Below are 7,715 nucleotides of genomic sequence, written 5' to 3'. Positions count from 1 at the left end.
CTCCCTCATCTCCTCCCTGCCCCTCTCTAAGTCCACTAATTGGGGAGGTCTTCCTCCCCTTCCATCTGTCCCTAGTTTATCAAGTCTCATCAGGACTGGCTGCAATGTTCTCCTCTGTGGCCTAGCAAGGCTGTTCCTCCCTCAGGTGGGGGAGGTGATCAAAGAGCCCACCACTGAGTTCATGTCAGAGACAGTTCCTATTCCCCTTACTAGGGAACCCACTTGGATGCTGAACTGCCATGGCTACATCTGAGCAGGGGTTCTGGGTTATACCCATGCATGGTCCTTGGTTGGAGGTTATACCCATGCATGGTCCTTGGTTGGAGAGTCAGTCTCAGAGAAGACCCCTGTGCCCAGATATATGTGGTCCTTGTGGCCCTCCCGTCCTCTCCGGGTCTTACTAACTCCCCTTCTTTCATATGAAATTATCTTTTTAATTCTACAACTTTGTGATGTAGGAAGTGTTATTGTACCCATCTTCCAGAACGCTTGCAGCTTGAAAGCTGGAAGTAGAACTGAAACACATCTCTGGTTCTACAGCCAAATCCTTACACCATTATAAGCACATAACAAAGCTAACTTATTCATACACTGTCTTATACTCTGTGCGTTTTCCCCAACGCCAGGGACTGAGCCTGAGGCCTTACGAGTGCTAGTAAGCTTCTATCACCAAGCTCTCTCCTAACCTCAAGAACAGGTCTTCACGGTTTCCGCTGATAGCAGGACCCAGAGAACTGATTGGAGCAGAGCTGCCCCAGGTGAGCCAGGTAAAAGGGCGATGGCCATTCTTAGAACAACCCTCCTGTGGTCTCTCCCATGCTGAGCCTGGCCCTGAGAATCACGCAGCTGCTCTTATCACTTCCCAGACCTAACCTAAGCTGCAGGTACACAGGTCCAAAGCTCCTACCACACAGGGAAACAAGTAGCTGTAAGGGCAATTTCTACGACATAGATAACTGCCTCTCCTTCCTTCTGCCTTCAAGCCACACATTCACTAACAGATGTGGACACAAACCACCTTCAACTACATAAACTATTCCAAAGATGGAGTCTGCAGGATCAGTGAGGCAAGGCACGAACTGATCCATGTCACGTGACACTCTGAACATTCATGTGGACAAGCAATACTATGACAATAACTGTGTGGAGTGCTGTCATGTTTTGTTTTGTTTTTAAATGTATACTGATATTTTACCTAAACATACATTTGTGTATCATCTGCATGCCCCATGCCTCCAGACGCCAGGAGAAGGCATCAGATTCCCCAGAACAACTACATTCATGAGCCACCACATGGGCGCTGGAATTGAACTTGGGTCCTCTGAAAGCACTGCTCTTAACCACTGAGCCATCTCTCCAGGCCCTAGAGCCCCTCTGTTAACCACTGGAAATATTGTTAAATGTCTTTATATTTAATATATACAGAAAATACAGACTAAAACAAGGTGAAAGGCGCGTCTCCATTCTAAAGGAAGGGATGTCTGAGTTTTGCTAAAATCACCATGCTTGCTGACAGACTGCTGGTCCCTGTGTTAAGGTATTTCCAGCACACTATGGAGACACATTTCAAGAGGGAAAACAAGCATAGTTTCTTTTTTTTTCATTTTTTATTGTTTTATTACTTATTATAATTTATTCACTTTGTATCTGGGCTGTAGCTCCCTCCCTCATTTCCTCCCAGTCCCACCCTCACTCCCTCTCCCCCACCATGTCCCTCTCTAGCCCACTGATAGGGGAGGTCCTCCTCCCCTACTATCTGACCTTAGCTTATCAGGTCTCATCAGAACTGTGTGCATCCTCTTCCTCTGTGGCCTGACAAGGCTACCCCTCCCCCATGGGGAGGTGATCAAAGAGCCAGCCACTGAATTCATGTCAGAGACAGCCCCTGCTCCCCTTACTAGGGAACCCACATGGAAACTGAGCTGCCATGGGCTACATCTAAACAGGGGGTCTAAGTCCTCTCCATACATGATTCCTCAGTCTCTGCAGGCCCCCTGGACCCAGATATTTTGGTTCTGTTGTTCTCTTTGTAGAGCTCTTGTCCCATCCACGTCTTTCTATCTCCCCCTTTATCCATAAGGTTCCCTGCACTCTGTCTAAAGTTTGGCTGATTCTCAGCATCTGCTTTGATACCCTGATTGGTAGAGTCTTTCAGAGGCCCCCTGTGGTAGGCTCTTGTCCTGTTGCCTGTCTTCTCCTGTCTATCCTCTTTGCCCTTCTGAATGATGATTAAGCATGTTCCCTAGGGTCTTTCTTGTTTAGCTTCTTTTGGACTATAGATTTTAGTATGATTATCCTATCTTATATGGCTAATATCCACTTATAAGCTCTTTATTCACAATAGCCATAATCTGGAAACAACTTAGATGTCCCTCAACCAAGGAATGGATAGAGAAAGTGTGGTACATTTACACAATGGAATACTACTCAGCAATTAAAAAACAAGGAAATCATAAAATTTGCAGGCAAATGGATGGAACTAGAAAAGATCATCCTGAGTGAGGTAACCCAGAAGCAGAAAGACATGCATGGTATATACAAACATAATTTCTTAATGGAAGTAATGGGGGCTGTTTTACCTCAGAGTGTTTTGAGTGAGTTTCTAAAACTGTAGCCTCCTGATGACAGAGGACCCAACTCCAAATAGCCTGAGTAAAGAGTGCTAGTTTGTCAGGCAGAAGCCTTGCCCTGGTTTGTGCGACAGATTCAGGGACTTAGTTGCTCTCACCAGTGCCTGGCCTTCCCTCACACCCAGCTTCTGCTCTCCTTCATGCTGTCCCCATGGCCAGTGCCCACTCAAGGCAGAAATGACCATCTGCACTTCCTGTCTGAACACTACCGTAGACCGGATGTACTTCAGGAGCTCATCCTTGCTCATTTTCCTGAGGCCCAGAGGACAGAGTACGCACTAGAGCCAAGTTGAATCCCACGCCACCCACAGAATTGGGGCTGTGGCGGGAAGGGTGCTCCACAGGGAACTAGTTATGGAAAAAAAAAAAAAAGGACAGAAGCCTGAGAACAATAGATGTTTTCTTAGCCTCTCTTTATTAAATCAGATTTACTTATGATCTTTTGCTAAAATTACTCAGCACTGACACATAAAACATGTAAGCATGAATATAGTTAAGCTTTTCCCTTCACAGCACGGTATTTTTAGATGGACCTAATAATAGTTGCACATATTTTAGAGATTTGGGTATCCACTGGTATATAAACGCCTCCCGTTGACATTCAAGCCAAAGACAGAGACCAAAAATCTTTTATTTATACAGACTGGCTCCTCGATCCTAAGATGCTATCCTGATAGTTTTATGTAAATGTTTAATTCCACTTCTCCATACTTTCAATGGACCTACCTCTCAGAAAGGTCGTGCCTACGTGACCACTGCTCATCTGTGGTCCAGATCGGATCCTCTCTCATACTTCCCCTGTCTCAGCTTTGCCTTGATGAGACTAATTTACATTAACTGTATCCATGAGCGCTCTTGACCTTCAGCTTCTGGTTGGGCTATATAGTAGAAAGACCCAGTGGAGATGAGGAGGGAAAGAAGAGTAAAGAGGAAGCTGTATCACTCGATTGATGGTGCCAATGCCTGCTGAAGACACCCTTTCTATACCACTGTCTCCATCGTCATTCCTCGCCAGCCCTGCCCTGACCCCTGGACCTTCTGTTATGGCTCACAGCCACACTTCCCACACCTTTGTAAAGAGTCTCTTTAATGAGCTCTCCTCAAGTTTTCCTATTTTAAACATATTGCATATTTCCTAGTGGGATCCTGAATAAACTAATTTGCAAAAATTTTATAGAATGGGATCAAAAAGAAATAGAAAGGGTGACTACAAACTATTTCACTGCCAAAATTCCTTCCCTTGGGGAGACTAAATAATGCCTACCTCCTCCTTCTAAGGTCCCAACAACAAGCCAAAGCTGACTCTGGGAAACCCATGGATGTGTTGGGCTCCTTACAGGGCACTGTGAGGGGCATTGATTGACCCCCAAAGCATTGCTCTGAAAAGCCTTCACTCAACCTGTCATAATGATGGTTCCCCTATAACTGCATAGATGGGACCCCTCTCAGTTAACCTCCCCTACCTTTATCCAGCCTCTACCCAGACCATATGCAATTAGAACAGAACTGCATAAAATGGCTTGGAAGAGAGGCCTAGACCCTCCCCAGCGCCCTCCTAGGAAAGAATGGCAGCTGCCAACAAAGCAGGCTACAATGATCGTAGGCAAGCAGACTCAGCAGCTCTTATGATGGTGATACTTGTTCTGTTCCAAGGACGGGCCTGTCCAACAGCGATTGAAAACAAAATGCTAGAAATCTCCCAAGCAACTTCGTGTTTGGATTCTCATGCATTTTCACTTTTACTACCCTTAAAAACTTCCACATTAGGCATGGAAACAAAGCCTAACACCGAACAGTCTCCACTTCAGAGACAGGGTAGCAGCGGCTCTCAGCCTTCCTAATGCTGAGACCCTTTAATACACTTCCTCGTGTTGTGGTGACCCCCAACCATAGAACTGTTTTCGGTGCTACCTCATAACTATATTTTTGCTATTGCTATGAATTATATTATAAATATCTATATTTTCAAATAATCTTAGACAACCCCTGTGAAAGGATCATTCATTCCCCAAAGGGGTCACCGCCTACAGGTTGGGGAGCAATGGTTTCAGGATATAACTCTCTTTTTCTACTTATCTTTTGTTTGGCTTTCACTTTTTTTTTTTCTTTTTTGAGATAGAGTGTTGCTATGTTTTCCAGGATGGCCTTGAACTTACAAGCTTCCAGGCTGCCATGATTAGCATGTGCTATGATGCCTGGAGCTACAGTTTTGATAAACACAAGAGATAAAAGGTAATGCTTTGGGAAGATGCCAAGGAAGGTGGAAGATTTGCTATTTAAACTCTTCCCTTCCAGTTTCTTCTTTCACAAGTACTATTCACTGCCAGCTCGGAGGAACCAGCTGTTTCCATTGCAGTCATTAACATTTTTCAATGTTTGTTCCATTTGCCAAGGTTCCAGAACAATTATGATGATGGGGTGGGGAACGTGATAGAGGAATAGAAGCTGTGAGAGAAAGAATCGGGAGATTGAGCGCATAGAGATGAGACCCCACAATGCGAGACCTGTGGCAGACGAAAGTGTTGGGTAAGGAAATGGGACAGGAAAGAATGCAGCAGGGAGACCAGCTGGTTGGACCACTGGGTATTATGCAAGGAGATTAATAGGAGGAGGGGAACCGGCCAAACTTCATGATTGCTCAGTAACCAGACAATAATAACCTGGGAGCTATTTAGCCTGCATCCCACTGAAGACAGGGGCTCCTGTCTAGTACGGTTTGATGAACACACTCTAAGGAGGACAGACTTGCTCATACTTGCCTGCTCTTTGTCAGATCCAATGAAATGCTCTTTTCATAAACAGAGGGAGTAAGGCTGTCGCCTTAGGAGAGCTTATAAATCTGAGAGACAAGAGAGAGAGAGAGATTTAAGAAGAAAACATTAGAAATTATCCTTAAAACTCCCATGCTCCTAATTTACATCAGCTTTCCTGTCGATTTTCAAGGGGCTGACAAGACAGGAGGCAGGGGAAGGTGCCTGCCCCCAAGCCTAACTACCTGGATTTGATCCCTGAGGCCCACGTGGTAGAAGGAGAAATACAACCCTCATAAAATGTCTTCTGCCTTCCACATGCACACATGTGCAGACGTAAGCACAGATGTAAGCGCACAGGCACACACACACCCAAACACGCACATATATATACGCCTATGCACACGTGCACACGATAAATAAAAATGTAGCTAGAATTAAGAAGAAAAACTTCCTATCACATCTCACTGTCCCTTGGCCTGAGCCATGGGAACTGTCTCAAATAAAAAGACAGGCCGTTGCTCTATTTCTGGTCTGCAGTTCCTTGCTGCTGGGGCTCAGTGTAGCATGCATACCTACCATATTTGAGGCCATAGATTTGATCCCTAGTGTCGGGGAGAACACCTACTGATTGTTTATCTAATTGTTTAAAATATGTTTCAAGATGCTTGTAAAGAACCCAAGGAGTGAAAGAACACATTTGCCTTATCACTTTGACTTTTGGCCATTTTTAAGTCTAAGATTTTGTCTAAGCTTGCATCCCCAAGGTTGCTGCTTTCAGTTGCTTGATTGGTTCTGTGATTTAATGGAAAGTACTATCCTCTTCCCATTTCAGTTGGGATAATTGTTGCCCGGGCAAATCATTATAATTAAATTCAATTTCAAAGTGAGAACCCACCTGCAACCATATGCTAAATCTGCTTTTGGATAAGGAACTTGGTATTTTTACTTTGTATTAAATGCAAAGGTGTGTAATAACAGGAGATTTTTCAATGGAGATAGTTAAGGAACTTCGCCTCTTTTTCGAATGATTAATTATAATTTACATCTGTCTGAAAGGAAATTACTTAAACCTTAGAAAAACAATTCCATTAAAGAGAATCTACCATTAAATGGGCTTTCCGGCAAGTCGATTTGGTATTGACAAGGGGAAATAAAGTAACAGAAATGAGAAGAGAATGTGCGATGTTTTTAGAGGATGTTCCACTAAAACACAGAAGGTTCTTGGAGAGGACCGTTGGTGTGGTTTGACTTCCAACACCAGCTCTGAACTCTGTTTTCACACCAGGGGCTAGCCTTCAAGATTCAATCCAATCCTATTCTGTTTTCCTTGCCATGGTGATTTCATTAGTATCAGAATCCGTGAAAAGTTTGGTAGAACCTCTGAGAAGGAGAAAAATACTCTTTTCTTTGAGAGTTCCATAAAGAAACCCCACACACACCTCATTGGGGGAGGGTCAACCGTAAGACTTACAAGCTGTTGCTGGTCTAGAAGCTTCACCCCTGCTGACTATCATCCATGGTGCTAGAAGGTACTCTGCACAATACTAGATGAGAAAGTACATCAGTATCACCCAACAAGAACCCCTCCACCCGACAACTGTGATCTTCCTGCATCATATGCTGGCGCAGCAATAGCCTATGTTACACAAGTAACCAACTGGATTAAAGGCCACTTCATGAGATGAAACCCTTATCCAGAGCTGCTAAAGTGGCCAAGAATCTGAGACTACATAAGCCATGAGCCTAGGGGAAAACCTGCCAGTACTGTCTGCTAAAGAAACGTAGCAGTCAAGTGACTCCTAATGACGTACTGCTATCCCATAGATCAGTACTTCTCTCAAGCTATATCACAGAAGCTCCTTTTTGAGTAGTTGAGGAATAGCACAGAGGCCCAGAACCTGAAGATGTGCAGAGAGTGAAAGGCTTTGGAGCACTCAACCCTAAGGGCGATATTACCAAGCCCCTCCTCTCAAGGCCCAGGGATCTATTTAAAAGAGGAGGCAGAAACATTTTAAGACCAAGAGGTGAAAGGTGACTTCAAGGATGAGGTGTCTTCCAGATCCAATAGGACTGGTGCACGTTTGAACTCACAGAGACTGTAACAGTACACACAAGACCTGGGCAGTCTCAAGCCTAACCAGTCTCAGCACTGAGAGGGGAAGGGGAACATGGGATCCCATGAGAAGCTCTTTACAGTTGGCACCAGCTAGTGAAGGGAAAAATCAGTTTTCTCCAATGAAGTGTCACTCAACCATACTCAACCAGGCACCCTGCAGGAGTTAGCCAACACACACACACACACACACACACACACACACACACACACACACAC

This window comes from Psammomys obesus, unplaced genomic scaffold (genome assembly GCF_907164565.1).
Source record: "Psammomys obesus unplaced genomic scaffold, mPsaObe1.curated_primary_1811, whole genome shotgun sequence".
Taxonomy (NCBI): domain Eukaryota; kingdom Metazoa; phylum Chordata; class Mammalia; order Rodentia; family Muridae; genus Psammomys; species Psammomys obesus.
The sequence above is the reverse complement of the archived record's forward strand: the minus strand, read 5'-3'. Positions refer to the sequence as shown.